The sequence below is a fragment of the Ochotona curzoniae genome, unplaced genomic scaffold (assembly GCF_017591425.1).
Source record: "Ochotona curzoniae isolate NIBS_2020 unplaced genomic scaffold, NIBS_Ocur_1.0 scaffold_2587, whole genome shotgun sequence".
Taxonomy (NCBI): Eukaryota; Metazoa; Chordata; class Mammalia; order Lagomorpha; family Ochotonidae; genus Ochotona; species Ochotona curzoniae.
Genome location: NW_024467096.1, coordinates 4172469 through 4189035, shown reverse-complemented (window position 1 = coordinate 4189035; position 16567 = coordinate 4172469). Strand labels below are relative to the sequence as shown.

General features: G+C 49.7%; 1 protein-coding gene across 1 annotated transcript in view; it reads right to left on the bottom strand.

Moving 5' to 3' along the window:
- Window positions 1-16567, bottom strand: part of UMPS (uridine monophosphate synthetase) — a 32270-nt gene that overhangs the window by 15005 nt on the left and 698 nt on the right. The window lies entirely within an intron of this gene.

The following is a 16567-nucleotide window of genomic DNA, read 5'->3' as shown; positions in this document are numbered from 1 at the left end:
GAAGGGTCACATAAGGCAAGGCCATATCCGGGGATTGATGCTGTGAGGGATATGTGGGCCACATCCTGTAGAAATTCTAGCCCCACTGGTTAGCTCAAGAGTTGGGGTGGTGATGGACTAAGCTAGGTGTGACCAAGGAGCCTGCCATCAATCACAGGTAAAGGAACCCCCAATAATCTGGACTGGTCAGGGCAGCAGCACCCAAATGTGCATCCTGAATTGGGTGTAGGGTAAGCGGGGCTGCAACATTCACCAGCTCATACAAGGCCAAGTGGAAGGCCAGACTGCACCGGGCACTGGCCTAAATCCAATGGCATGTATGAGAACTGGGTCTGGGAGTGGATTAACTGGAGGAACTTGGGAAACTCCCCTGGCAAGTCATAGCTCCCGCTGGTGAACATGTGGTCCAGACCTGGGGGTCAGACAAGCTGGAAAAGTAGCTCCAAGAACTGGCAAATGTGTCAATTGCTAATGGAACAGGGTAGATCAGGCACGACTGAGCAAACCTTAGCCCACAAGCAAAACTAGACCAGGACGGAGCACAGGTCATGCCAAGCTAGGCTCTTGCACCTGGTCTGCGCGAGCCAGGAACACTAAGCCACAGTGTCTAAGGCAGAGGTCAGGACAGGTGAGGGGCTGAGCCAAGCTGAGTCAGAGCAACCACTGACATGCATGTGATCTATGACTGGGAACAGGCCCGGTTGGGGAGCTAAGGGGACAACCCTAGTTGGGTTGAGGTTCCCACCAAAGGGCGTGTGACCTGGAATGGGGGCTGCGTTCTGATCTGGAAACGGTTGTAGTCTCCCTTGGCACAAGTGTGGACTAGGACTGGAAGCACCGAGCTGGGCCAGACCCTAACACCCTCTGGTGTCCTGGAGGACCAGGGTAGATATGCGATGGACTAGGCAAGGTCTCAACCCCCTACTGAGCCATGTGTGAGCCGTATGTGGGTATGGACAAGCCATGGTCCATCCAACAGCAAGAACCAGATTGGGTTGAAGGCCAGTCAGGAAAAGCCACTGTTCCTGCTAGGACAGGAGGTAAACTGAGTAGGGCTGGCTCATGGACCCACTGGTATGAGCAAAAACTGGCACTTGGAGAGGTTCTGGTGGAGGAGCCTGGGCAACTCCTCTGGCAGAACACAGTCCCTGTCCCTGGGAAACAGCCCAGAACAGGCCATGGAAAGTTACCCACTGGCATACATTTGACAGGGGACAGGGGCAGACTAGGCTGAATCTGTCCACGTCATCCACTGGCAAATCCAAGCACCAGAACAGTGTGGGTCGAGCCAGGTTCGGGTGCAACAAAGACTAGTGCACAATACGGAATGCCAAGGTGAGGTTGCCTGTACCAGAAGGGACTGAAGCGCCCAACCAGCAAGCAGGAGAACAAGGAAGGGAGGGGGCAGAGCCGGCAGGGGAATAAGGGAGGGTTCCTTTGCTGGACAGCTACTCCCACTGGAGAGCATGAGCTGGGATGGGGGCAGACCACACTAGGCAGGGCTATAACACCTGTGCGCACGCCTCATGTGGACTGGATCAGGGAAAAGCCAGGCTGGGCTGATTATTCCTACTGGTGCAAACAAAATTAGAGTGGGCGAGGGTTGTTTGGGCTTAGCCACAGCATCAGCTGGAAGAAGCTGGTACTGAGGGCTAATTCTGTCAAGTCAAACCACAGAACTATCTGGAGAGTGCATAATCTGGGAGTGGGAAAGGCCTCGGAGGGAAACAATGGGCTCCTCCCTCTTGGGTTACCACTTCCATGGGAGGGCATAAAACTAGGAGAGCGGCTGGGGTGGAATGGGGTGTGGGACAGACTGGACTAGTCTGCTAAACATACTGGCAAACCAGGGTAGGGAGTGGGTCTGGTGGGGGTTATTGCGGATCACTCCAACTAGGCTGCAGCTCCACTGGTTTATGCGAGGGCCGAGTATGTGCTGGGCAGAACCAGGCCGGACTGCAACACCCATTGGTTCCAGGGGAAGACAGGACTGGGAACAGAAACCAACCCAGCAATTGCACCCACCAGCTGATTGGGACGATGGACTGTGCCGGGCCCTGTACTTGCTAACACATACAAGAATCTGGTTTGAGAACACCTCAGACAAAGTTTCTCTGGAGATCTCCCCAATCAACATGCTGGACGCAGAACCCTAACCAAGAAAAGAGAGAAGACAGAACAAGTCAACCAACCATCTCAGCTATATCTTGGCAGCAAAATACGGGGCAAACAGAGACTCTATGATGGACTATGTCAATCAGTGGATTCTTCAAGGACCTCATAGTGCTTGGAGTGGCAAGATTGGCAGCAATGTATATAACTGCTGAAATATCAAAACCACTTGAGCAAGAACCTCAGAGCATACCCTACATCTGGGACCTGGGGAGGGTGGGAAATTGGGTGGGCCTTCTCCCTTAATACCCCCCTTTAAACATGAAGGAAGCAATATGGAAAAAATAATAGTCTTACCCACTTTCCTGTAGCCCTTGAACCTTTTTACCCTAATTAACTATGTAAACATTGTCAAAATATATTAAAAAAAAAAAAGAGAGAGAATGGTGTGACATTTCGGATTTTTAAAGATTTATTTATTTTATTGGAAAGTCAGATATAGAGAGAGGAGGAGAGACAGAGAGGAAGATCTTCCATCCGATGATTCCCCAAGTGAGCGCAATGGGTAGAACTGAGCCAATCCAAAGCCAGGAACTACTTCCGGGTATCCCACACGGGTGCAGGGTCCCAAGGCTTTGGGCTGTCCTCAGCTGCTTTCCCAGGCCACAAGCAGGAAGCTGGATGGGAAGCAGGGCTACTGCAATTAGAACTGGCGCCCATATGGGATATCGGCACATGCAAGACGAGGACTTTAACCATTACATTATCATTCTGGACCCCATATTCCAGATTCTAAAAGAAAAAAATTGTCGGCCCAGGATAACATATTCAGTAATGCTTTATTTGTCTTCAAAAATGAAAGAAAAATCATCCACAGTAAAGAAAAGTTAAAAGAATATAGCTCTTCCAAACTAGCCCTACAAATGATACTTCAAGATGCTCTCTTGGGGCTCAGTCCTTAGGGTTGGGGGCAACTGCAGCTCCCTGCAGTGTGGTGGCTGTGGGGGGTGCCCCTGCCGGGTGGGACCCAATCCTGAGACTCACGCCAAAGACACTGCCAGAAGGCAGTGAATGAGTCCTCGGCTTGGGCAGCCAGTGCTCCAAGTGGTGCCAGGCATTGCCTGCTGGCCGCCCGGCGGTGAACTCTGGGGTTTTTAAGATATGTAGTTGCTGCCTGGGGAGACCCATGACTAAGGTCAGTTTTAGTGTAGGTGAGAAGTGAATTTTGGGTGATTCCCTGTGACAGGGTCATGAAAGTTTCAGGCATGTATGGGGACTGAGATCTGGTGGTTTAGAGGGAAGTATCCAGAAGATAATTTGGGTTAGACAGATTCACCAGCCCAATTAGGAATCCAGAGATGGGCTGTTAGCATAGAGCATCACTGATTGCCACACACCAGTCCACACCAAAGCTATGGTTGGGGGCCTCTTTGGCAGGGTTAGGTACCATTAACCGGCTGGGTGGTGGAGTGGTGGGATCGTCACATTTGGCAGGGTCAAGACACTATCCAGCACTTGAGAGAACTTGGTCTGGGGGTAGACTCTGTGGGATTGTGTGGGCCCAACCCTGTGGAAATACAAGTCCCCCTGGTTAGCTCGCAAGCTGGGGTTGCGATGGACTAAGCTAGGTATGACCATGGCACCTGCCATCACTCACAGGTAAAGGAACCCACAACAGTCAGGGCAGGCCAAGGCAGCAGCACGTGAATGTTCATCCTAAAACAGGATGTGGGGTGGGTCAGACTACCACTGGAAAGAGGCAGAATGGGCAGGGCCAAACAAACCTTAACTCACAACAACAGAAATCAGGTTGGATCACAGGTCATGCCAAGTAGGCCCCTGCATCTATTGATCTGCGTGAGCCAGGAACACTAAGCCACAGCATCTAAGGCAGGGGCCAGGACAAGTGAGGGGCTCTGCCAAGCTGAGTCAGAGCAGCCACTGGCCTGCACGTGATCTAAGGCTGAGAATAGGCCCGGTTGTGGAGGTAAGGAGACACCCTAGCTGGGTTGAGTTTCCCACCAAGGTGCGCATGGGCTGGAATTGGGGCTGTGTTCTGATCAGGATACAGTTGTAATCTCACTTAGCACAAGTGTGGACTGGGACTGGAAGCACCAAGACAGGCCAGACCCCAACACTATCTGGTGCTCTTGGAGGACCAGGGTAGTGTGGGATGGACTAGGCTAGGTCTCAGCCCTTACTGAACCATGTGTGAGCCGTATGTGGGTATGGAAGAGCTGTGGCTGGGCTGAAATATCCAACAGCAAGAACCAGATTGGGTTGAAGGCCAGTCAGGAAAAGCCACTGTTCCTGCTAGGACAGGAGGTAAACTGAGTAGGGCTGGCTCATGGACCCACTGGTATGAGCAAAAACTGGCACTTGGAGAGGTTCTGGTGGAGGAGCCTGGGCAACTCCTCTGGCAGAACACAGTCCCTAGGTCGCACAGGAGAAACAGCCCAGAACAGGCCATGGAAAGTTACCCACTGGCATACACTTGGCAGGGGACAGGGGCAGACTAGGCTGAATCTGTCCACGTCATCCACTGGCAAATCCAAGCACCAGAACAGTGTGTGTCGAGCCAGGTTCGGGTGCAACAAAGACTAGTGCACAATACGGAATGCCAAGGTGAGGTTGCCTGTACCGGAAGTGGCTGCAGTGCCCATCCAACAAGCATGAGAACAAGGAAGGGAGGGGGCAGAGCCGGCAGGGGAATAAGGAAGGGTTCCTTTGCTGGACAGCTACTCCCAATGGAGAGCATGGGCTGGGATGGGGCAGACCACACTAGGCAGGGCTATAACACCTGTGCGCACGCCTCATGTGGACTGGATCAGGGAAAAGCCAGGCTGGGCTGATTATTCCTACTGGTGCAAACAAAATTAGAGTGGGCGAGGGTTGTTTGGGCTTAGCCACAGCATCAGCTGGAAGAAGCTGGTACTGAGGGCTAATTCTGTCAAGTCAAACCACAGAACTATCTGGAGAGTGCATAATCTGGGAGTGGGAAAGGCCTGGGAGGGAAACAATGGGCTCCTCCCTCTTGGGTTACCACTTCCATGGGAGGGCATAAAACTAGGAGAGTGGCTGGGGTGGAATGGGGTGTGGGACAGACTGGACTAGTCTGCTACACATACTGGCAAACTAGGGTAGGGAGTGGGTCTGGTGGGGGTTATTGCGGATCGCTCCAACTAGGCTGCAGCTCCACTGGTTTATGCGAGGGCCGAGTATGTGCTGGGCAGAACCAGGCCGGACTGCAACACCCATTGGTTCCAGTGGAAGACAGGACTGGAAACAGAAACCAACCCAGCAATTGTACCCACCAGCTGATTGGGACGATGGACTGTGCCGGGCCCTGTACTTGCTAACACATACAAGAATCTGGTTTGAGAACACCTCAGACAAAGTTTCTTTGGAGATCTCCCCAATCAAAATGCTGGACGCAGAACCCTAACCAAGAAAAGAAAGAAGACAGAACAAGTCAACCAACCATCTCAGCTATATCTTGGCAGCAAAATACGGGGCAAACAGAGACTCTATGATGGACTGTCAATCAGTGGATTCTTCAAGGACCTCATAGTGCTTGGAGTGGCAAGATTGGCAGCAATGTATAACTGCTGAAATATCAAAACCACTTGAGCAAGAACCTCAGAGCATACCCTACATCTGGGACCTGGGGAGGGTGGGAAATTGGGTGGGCCTTCTCCCTTAATACCCCCCTTTAAACATGAAGGAAGCAATATGGAAAAAATAATAGTCTTACCCACTTTCCTGTAGCCCTTGAACCTTTTTACCCTAATTAACTATGTAAACATTGTCAAAATATATTAAAAAAAAAAAAGAGAGAGAGAATGGTGTGACATTTCGGATTTTTAAAGATTTATTTATTTTATTGGAAAGTCAGATATAGAGAGAGGAGGAGAGACAGAGAGGAAGATCTTCCATCCGATGATTCACTCCCCAAGTGAGCGCAATGGGTAGAACTGAGCCAATCCAAAGCCAGGAACTACTTCCGGGTATCCCACACGGGTGCAGGGTCCCAAGGCTTTGGGCTGTCCTCAGCTGCTTTCCCAGGCCACAAGCAGGAAGCTGGATGGGAAGCAGGGCTACTGCAATTAGAACTGGCGCCCATATGGGATATCGGCACATGCAAGACGAGGACTTTAACCATTACATTATCATTCTGGACCCCATATTCCAGATTCTAAAAGAAAAAAATTGTCGGCCCAGGATAACATATTCAGTAATGCTTTATTTGTCTTCAAAAATGAAAGAAAAATCATCCACAGTAAAGAAAAGTTAAAAGAATATAGCTCTTCCAAACTAGCCCTACAAATGATACTTCAAGATGCTCTCTTGGGGCTCAGTCCTTAGGGTTGGAGGCAACTGCAGCTCCCTGCAGTGTGGTGGCTGTGGGGGGTGCCCCTGCCGGGTGGGACCCAATCCTGAGACTCACGCCAAAGACACTGCCAGAAGGCAGTGAATGAATCCTCGGCTTGGGCAGCCAGTGCTCCAAGTGGCGCCAGGCATTGCCTGCTGGCCGCCCGGCGGTGAACTCTGGGGTTTTTAAGATATGTAGTTGCTGCCTGGGGACACCCATGACTAAGGTCAGTTTTAGTGTAGGTGAGAAGTGAATTTTGGGTGATTCCCTGTGACAGGGTCATGAAAGTTTCAGGCATGTATGGGGACTGAGATCTGGTGGTTTAGAGGGAAGTATCCAGAAGATAATTTGGGTTAGACAGATTCACCAGCCCAATTAGGAATCCAGAGATGGGCTGTTAGCATAGAGCATCACTGATTGCCACACACCAGTCCACACCAAAGCTATGGTTGGGGGCCTCTTTGGCAGGGTTAGGTACCATTAACCGGCTGGGTGGTGGAGTGGTGGGATCGTCACATTTGGCAGGGTCAAGACACTATCCAGCACTTGAGAGAACTTGGTCTGGGGGTAGACTCTGTGGGATTGTGTGGGCCCAACCCTGTGGAAATACAAGTCCCCCTGGTTAGCTTGCAAGCTGGGGTTGCGATGGACTAAGCTAGGTATGACCATGGCACCTGCCATCACTCACAGGTAAAGGAACCCACAACAGTCAGGGCAGGCCAAGGCAGCAGCACGTGAATGTTCATCCTAAAACAGGATGTGGGGTGGGTCAGACTACCACTGGAAAGAGGCAGAATGGGCAGGGCCAAACAAACCTTAACTCACAACAACAGAAATCAGGTTGGATCACAGGTCATGCCAAGTAGGCCCCTGCATCTATTGATCTGCGTGAGCGAGGAACACTAAGCCACAGCATCTAAGGCAGAGGCCAGGACAAGTGAGGGGCTCTAGCCAAGCTGAGTCAGAGCAGCCACTGGCATGCACGTGATCTAAGGCTGAGAATAGGCCCGGTTGGGGAGGTAAGGAGACACCCTAGTTGGGTTGAGTTTCCCACCAAGGTGCGCATGGGCCTGGAATTGGGGCTGTGTTCTGATCTGGATACAGTTGTAATCTCCCTTAGCACAAGTGTGGACTGGGACTGGAAGCACCAAGACAGGCCAGACCCCAACACTATCTGGTGCTCTTGGAGGACCAGGGTAGTGTGGGATGGACTAGGCTAGGTCTCAGCCCTTACTGAACCATGTGTGAGCCGTATGTGGGTATGGACAGAGCATGGTGGCTGCAATACCAACAGCAAGAACCAGATTGGGTTGAAGGCCAGTCAGGAAAAGCCACTGTTCCTGCTAGGACAGGAGGTAAACTGAGTAGGGCTGGCTCATGGACCCACTGGTATGAGCAAAAACTGGCACTTGGAGAGGTTCTGATGGAGGAGCCTGGGCAACTCCTCTGGCAGAACACAGTCCCTGTCCCTGGGAAACAGCCCAGAACAGGCCATGGAAAGTTACCCACTGGCATACATTTGACAGGGGACAGGGGCAGACTAGGCTGAATCTGTCCACGTCATCCACTGGCAAATCCAAGCACCAGAACAGTGTGGGTCGAGCCAGGTTCGGGTGCAACAAAGACTAGTGCACAATACGGAATGCCAAGGTGAGGTTGCCTGTACCGGAAGGGACTGAAGCGCCCAACCAGCAAGCAGGAGAACAAGGAAGGGAGGGGGCAGAGCCGGCAGGGGAATAAGGGAGGGTTCCTTTGCTGGACAGCTACTCCCAATGGAGAGCATGGGCTGGGATGGGGGCAGACCACACTAGGCAGGGCTATAACACCTGTGCGCACGCCTCATGTGGACTGGATCAGGGAAAAGCCAGGCTGGGCTGATTATTCCTACTGGTGCAAACAAAATTAGAGTGGGCGAGGGTTGTTTGGGCTTAGCCACAGCATCAGCTGGAAGAAGCTGGTACTGAGGGCTAATTCTGTCAAGTCAAACCACAGAACTATCTGGAGAGTGCATAATCTGGGAGTGGGAAAGGCCTGGGAGGGAAACAATGGGCTCCTCCCTCTTGGGTTACCACTTCCATGGGAGGGCATAAAACTAGGAGAGTGGCTGGGGTGGAATGGGGTGTGGGACAGACTGGACTAGTCTGCTACACATACTGGCAAACTAGGGTAGGGAGTGGGTCTGGTGGGGGTTATTGCGGATCGCTCCAACTAGGCTGCAGCTCCACTGGTTTATGCGAGGGCCGAGTATGTGCTGGGCAGAACCAGGCCGGACTGCAACACCCATTGGTTCCAGTGGAAGACAGGACTGGAAACAGAAACCAACCCAGCAATTGTACCCACCAGCTGATTGGGACGATGGACTGTGCCGGGCCCTGTACTTGCTAACACATACAAGAATCTGGTTTGAGAACACCTCAGACAAAGTTTCTTTGGAGATCTCCCCAATCAAAATGCTGGACGCAGAACCCTAACCAAGAAAAGAGAGAAGACAGAACAAGTCAACCAACCATCTCAGCTATATCTTGGCAGCAAAATACGGGGCAAACAGAGACTCTATGATGGACTGTCAATCAGTGGATTCTTCAAGGACCTCATAGTGCTTGGAGTGGCAAGATTGGCAGCAATGTATAACTGCTGAAATATCAAAACCACTTGAGCAAGAACCTCAGAGCATACCCTACATCTGGGACCTGGGGAGGGTGGGAAATTGGGTGGGCCTTCTCCCTTAATACCCCCCTTTAAACATGAAGGAAGCAATATGGAAAAAATAATAGTCTTACCCACTTTCCTGTAGCCCTTGAACCTTTTTACCCTAATTAACTATGTAAACATTGTCAAAATATATTAAAAAAAAAAAAGAGAGAGAATGGTGTGACATTTCGGATTTTTAAAGATTTATTTATTTTATTGGAAAGTCAGATATAGAGAGAGGAGGAGAGACAGAGAGGAAGATCTTCCATCCGATGATCACTCCCCAAGTGAGCGCAATGGGTAGAACTGAGCCAATCCAAAGCCAGGAACTACTTCCGGGTATCCCACACGGGTGCAGGGTCCCAAGGCTTTGGGCTGTCCTCAGCTGCTTTCCCAGGCCACAAGCAGGAAGCTGGATGGGAAGCAGGGCTACTGCAATTAGAACTGGCGCCCATATGGGATATCGGCACATGCAAGACGAGGACTTTAACCATTACATTATCATTCTGGACCCCATATTCCAGATTCTAAAAGAAAAAAATTGTCGGCCCAGGATAACATATTCAGTAATGCTTTATTTGTCTTCAAAAATGAAAGAAAAATCATCCACAGTAAAGAAAAGTTAAAAGAATATAGCTCTTCCAAACTAGCCCTACAAATGATACTTCAAGATGCTCTCTTGGGGCTCAGTCCTTAGGGTTGGGGGCAACTGCAGCTCCCTGCAGTGTGGTGGCTGTGGGGGGTGCCCCTGCCGGGTGGGACCCAATCCTGAGACTCACGCCAAAGACACTGCCAGAAGGCAGTGAATGAATCCTCGGCTTGGGCAGCCAGTGCTCCAAGTGGCGCCAGGCATTGCCTGCTGGCCGCCCGGCGGTGAACTCTGGGGTTTTTAAGATATGTAGTTGCTGCCTGGGGACACCCATGACTAAGGTCAGTTTTAGTGTAGGTGAGAAGTGAATTTTGGGTGATTCCCTGTGACAGGGTCATGAAAGTTTCAGGCATGTATGGGGACTGAGATCTGGTGGTTTAGAGGGAAGTATCCAGAAGATAATTTGGGTTAGACAGATTCACCAGCCCAATTAGGAATCCAGAGATGGGCTGTTAGCATAGAGCATCACTGATTGCCACACACCAGTCCACACCAAAGCTATGGTTGGGGGCCTCTTTGGCAGGGTTAGGTACCATTAACCGGCTGGGTGGTGGAGTGGTGGGATCGTCACATTTGGCAGGGTCAAGACACTATCCAGCACTTGAGAGAACTTGGTCTGGGGGTAGACTCTGTGGGATTGTGTGGGCCCAACCCTGTGGAAATACAAGTCCCCCTGGTTAGCTTGCAAGCTGGGGTTGCGATGGACTAAGCTAGGTATGACCATGGCACCTGCCATCACTCACAGGTAAAGGAACCCACAACAGTCAGGGCAGGCCAAGGCAGCAGCACGTGAATGTTCATCCTAAAACAGGATGTGGGGTGGGTCAGACTACCACTGGAAAGAGGCAGAATGGGCAGGGCCAAACAAACCTTAACTCACAACAACAGAAATCAGGTTGGATCACAGGTCATGCCAAGTAGGCCCCTGCATCTATTGATCTGCGTGAGCGAGGAACACTAAGCCACAGCATCTAAGGCAGGGGCCAGGACAAGTGAGGGGCTCTGCCAAGCTGAGTCAGAGCAGCCACTGGCCTGCACGTGATCTAAGGCTGAGAATAGGCCCGGTTGTGGAGGTAAGGAGACACCCTAGCTGGGTTGAGTTTCCCACCAAGGTGCGCATGGGCTGGAATTGGGGCTGTGTTCTGATCTGGATACAGTTGTAATCTCACTTAGCACAAGTGTGGACTGGGACTGGAAGCACCAAGACAGGCCAGACCCCAACACTATCTGGTGCTCTTGGAGGACCAGGGTAGTGTGGGATGGACTAGGCTAGGTCTCAGCCCTTACTGAACCATGTGTGAGCCGTATGTGGGTATGGAAGAGCTGTGGCTGGGCTGAAATATCCAACAGCAAGAACCAGATTGGGTTGAAGGCCAGTCAGGAAAAGCCACTGTTCCTGCTAGGACAGGAGGTAAACTGAGTAGGGCTGGCTCATGGACCCACTGGTATGAGCAAAAACTGGCACTTGGAGAGGTTCTGATGGAGGAGCCTGGGCAACTCCTCTGGTAGGACACAGTCCCTGCAGGTAAGCACAAGAAACAAGATAAGAAACAGCCCAGAGCAAGCAATGGTAAGTTTCCCACTGGCATACACATGGCATGGGTCGGGGGCAGACCAGGCTGAACCTGTTCATATCACCCGCTGGCAAACCTGAGCACCAGAACAGAGTGTTTGTTGAGCCAGGTTCGGTTGCAACACATACCAGTACACATTAAGGAATGCCAAGGCAAGATGAGCCGTACCAGATGTGGCTACAGCGCCCAAACAGCACACGTGAAAATCAGGGGGAGGAAGCTAAGCTGACAGGGGAAGGTGGGCTCCCCTGCTGGACAACTACTTCCATTGGAAAGCGTGAGTGGGCATAGGGCAGATCAGACTAGGCAGGCCTATAACACCTGTGGGCCTCATGTGAGCTAGACCAGGGAAGGGCCACAGTGGGCTGACTGTTGCAAGCAAAAATGAGAGTGTGTGAGGGTTTGTTGGGCTTAGCCGCAGCATTAGCTGGCAGAGGCTGGCACTGGGGGCTAGTTCTGTCAAATCAAATGCCAGAACCACCTGGAGAGTGCCTAATCTGGGAGTGGGAGTGGCCTAGTAGAGAGATAGTGGACACCTCCCTCTTGGGTTACCTCTCTCAATGGACAGCATCAAAACCAGGACAAGGGCAGGGGTGGCTAGACAGAAAGGTACCTGCCAGTATGTGTGTGGGCTGGATAGTAGGTTGATTGGGTTGAACTAGGCTTCAATACCCATTGACATATATGAGAGCTAAATGGGATGTGGGACAGACTGAACAAGCCTGCAGTACATACTGGCAAGCATGGGAACCAGGGCAGGGGGCAGAACTGGTGGGGGTTATGGGGAGTCACCCCAATTAGGCTGCAGCTCCAACTGGTTTGTGTGAGGAACGAGTATGAAGTGGGTAGGATCGAGCTGGACTTCAACACCTGTTGGTTCACGAGGAAGACAGGGCTGGAAACAGAACTGACCCAGCAACAGCAACAACCAGCATGTGCATAAGCTGATTGGCACAACGGATGGCGTTGGATCCTGTACTAGTAAACTCACGCAAGAATCAGGTCTGGGATTGTCTCAGATGAAGTTTCTTTGGAGATCCCTCCAACTGAACTGCTGATCTCAGAACCCCAACCATCAAGAGACTGTCAGTCAGTGGACTCTGAATAGGTTTCATTGTGATTGGAACTGCGAGATTGGCAGCAATTCAGAACTGTTGAACTATCAAAACCACATGAGCAGGACCCTCGGAACGTGCCTCCCATTAGGGATCTGGGTTGGGTGGGAGGCTGGGTGGGACTTTTCCCTTTGTTTCTCCCCTGACCCCAGATATAGGGAAAAATGATACTATTAGTGTGGAAACAAAGGTATTACCCACTTTCACCCTGTAGCCCTTGACCCTTTATACCCTAATCAACTAAGCAAGATTATTAAAAAAAAAAATAAAAAATAAAAAATAAGATGCTCTCTTGACAGAGAAGAGGAATAGCACCAAACAAAACCAAAGGCAAATAGGAAGAACATCCCAGTAAAATGACCACAGAAGACTAAACCAATGAACAACCCATTCCTAAAATGACAGGACCAAATTACCATCCATACATATTAACCCCAAAAGTAATTGGCTTAAGCTCAAACACCATAGATTAGTAGACTGGATTAAAAAACAAAACCCATCTATTTGTTGTCTAGAAGAGACACATTTCACCCACAAAAATCAGCAGAAGCTGTATCTCATGGATTTTGATACTTTTGTTTTTGTTAGTTTCATCTCTTCAAAACAGCTTCTTGTGATTAAATTATTCAATAACTCATAGATCATACAATAGCATTTTCTTTTTCATTTGATTTTTTTTTAATTTCTTCAGAGACACATTAATCTATCAGTAGCATGTTATCTAACTTTATGGCATTGTAAATTTCTATTTCTCAGGGGCCCGGCGGTGTGGCCTAGAAGTTAAAGTTCTCGCCTTGGACATGCCGGGATCCCATATGAGTGCTGGTTCCAATCACGGCAGCCCCACTTCCCATCCAGCTCCCTGCTTGTGGCCTGGTAAAGTAGTCAAGGGGACGGCCCAAAGCCTTGGGACCCTGCACCCGTGTAGGAGACCCAGAAGAAGTTCCTGGATCCTGGCTTCGGATCGGCGCCGTTGCGCTCACTTGGGGAGTGAATCATCGGACAGATCTTCCTCTCTGTCTCTCTTGCTCTCTCAATAAATAAACAAATCTTCAAAGAAAAAAAAAGAGAAATCCTACTAACTGAAGGCACATCTAGTATAGGGCCATACAGCTCTTCAAAAAAAAAATTTTTTTTAATTTCTGTATCTCTTCCTATCGTTGATTTTGTATTGTAACTTTTCATTTAAGAGGATGTACAGTAGCCATGAAATAGAGACTAACATATGCAGATGTGAGGATACAATGTAGCATGCATCTCTACTTCCAAAGATGGACTTACAATGAAAATGTTTACTATATCTTGACAATAGGATGCTGGACTCTCTGCCATTGTCCATGCCCGCAATGATGGACATATGACTGTGTATGAAGAACTATACTAAAGTAATGATATAGGGGAACTGGGGGGCGGGGGGGGGGAAGGACTGGAGAGGGGTTAAGGGAAATCCCAGGAGCCTATGGAACTGTATCATAAAGTGATAAATAGTAATGATAATAAAATAAAATGTAAAAAAACCCACTCTTATCAGTATTGTAAAAGGTGCACCACTTAGCCTAACAACACAACATTACAGACAGCACCAACCCTGTAGTGGTTTGTCTCAAATTTGATGGGGTGGGGAACAAATGCCTTTGTATTAAATGACCATCTACTTAAGTCCAAATATACAAATATAAAACACTAGGCTGGACCTGGCATGGTGGCGCAGCATCACCATGCCTCTATGCCGGCATCCCCTATGGGCACCAGCTCATGTCCCGGCTGCTCCACTTCCTATCCAGCTCCCTGCCTGTACCCTGGGAAAGCAATAGGAAATGATCCAAAGACTTGGGGCCCCGCATCCACGCGGGAGACCAGGAGGAAGCTCCTGGCTCGCAGTTTCAGATCAGCTCAGCTCTGGCCACTGCAGCCATTTGAGGAGTGAACCAGCAGATAGAAGATCTCTCTTGGACTCTCCGTCTCTCTCTGTGACTCTTCACACACACACACACAACCTCAGCCTACTCGGTTCTGCAGCAACACAATGCAGGCTGGGAAAGGTCAGGCACTAACACCACAGCCTGACGGTGGACCCAGAGTACCTTGTTCCCCTGAAATCTAAGCCTGTCACCTCCTTCACTGAGGCCTCATTCACACACACGGAGCCTACTGTACCAAGGACTACTGCATTATCTCCTTTCCACATATGATAACTGAATGTTGCAAAGCTTATTTTACCCATTACCATTTTTTCAAAAACAAACAACAACAAAACAACCAAAAAAAACCACTTAGTTGTTCGGTGAATTACATCTCTTAAAAAACTTTGTATTTTTTTTTTAAAGATTTGTTTCTATTTGAAAGGCAAATTTTAGAGAGGTGAGGACAGAGACTGGTTCAAACCCCCAAATAGCTGCAACAGCCAGAACTGAGCTGTCTGAAGCTGGGAGCCAGGAGCCTCCTCAGGGTGTACCATGATGGTACAAGGTCCCAAGGACTTGTGCCATCCTCCACTGCCTTCCCAGGCCATAAGCAAGGAGCTGGATCAGAAGTGAAGCAGCCAGGACTCAAACAATGTCCATTTGGGATGCTGGTGCTACAGGTGGAGGATTAGCCTGTTACACTGTTGCAGCAGCCCCAAATCTTTGTGTTCTTGTACTTCTGAATATTTTAAACCTATGAATATTTTAAAGCTGCAAAGGATGTAATTTCTAGTACTAACAACGTATGTTAGGGCCCAGCGTGATAGCATAATGGTTAAGGTCCTCGCCTTGAACGCGCCGGGATCCCATATGGGAGCCAGTTCTAATCCCGGCAGCCCCACTTCCCATCCAGCTCCCTGCTTGTGGCCTGGGAAAGCAGTCAAGGACGGCCCAAAGCCTTGGGACCCTGCACCCGTGTAGGAGACCCAGAAATAAGTTCCTGGATCCTGGCTTCGGATCGGCACAGCTCAGGCCGTTGCAGCCACTTGGGGAGTGAATCATCGGACGGAAGATCTTCCTCTCTGTCTCTCCTCTCTGTATATCTGCCTTTCCAATAAAAATAAAATAAATCTTTAAAAACAATAATAATTTTTACTAGGCATAAATAGATGACCTCTTAAATCATCTCCCCACCCCACAGTTATCCCAGATGAGAAGTTAATAGTCCAACCCACCTTAGCCAATACTTAATTGACAATAATCACTCAAAATGGATGGCCAATAAATTGCAACCATTAAGTTTGGGTGGAGGAAACTTAAAGACGAGATTCCTTCTAAAAAATGTGTGGGGGGAAAATGCAATTTCAAGGTAGTTATTTTGGTGCAAAAATTTTGAAAATTTGTACCTACAAGAAGCCTTTGAAATGCCCCTTTCCAAGCGGTGTGTATGCACTACTGTTACATTACGAAGTACTCTGGAACGTGTACGGAGCGATTCCAATATCCCATCTTGGACCCTGTGCCATTTCCTCCTCCTCACAGCTCACCAAATTCCCGGTGGTCCATCCGTCCACCAATCAGATGAAACCCAGCATCTCACCTGGGAATCCCATTCCAATCTCTCCCCGGGCCCCTTCCCCAATCCCAGCTCATTTACCAATCATCCTTAGGCAATTACCTGTGACAATCTCAGGCACCAATCCCCTGGTGCCTATCCTCAATCTCTCCCAATCCCCCACGCACACACCTTGTGGGACCACCTGAATGACATAAAGGGCCCCCAGGTGCCCCCCTTTCTCCCTGTTCCTCTTCACTCTCCCACCAACCCCGTCCTGTTGCTGCCCTGCCCTTCTTAAGTACCTCGTTGTGTTTGGGGTTTTCAGCTTAAAGTTAAAAAAAAAAAAAAAACAAACAAAAAAACACTTGGCTGCGGGAATTAGCTATGTGTAACAACGTAAGAACTGTAAGAATTTTAAGCGCGCTAAAAACCTAACAGAATGTCCGCTAGAGAACCTTCTGGGAAGAAGGGAAATGTCCCAGATGGCTCAGCATTCGCACGCCAGCTCGTCAGAGCACTCCTTAACTGAGGCCCCGCTAGCAGGTGATTCGCATCCACTCACAGTAACTTCTCGAGGTTTCGCCTCACGTTG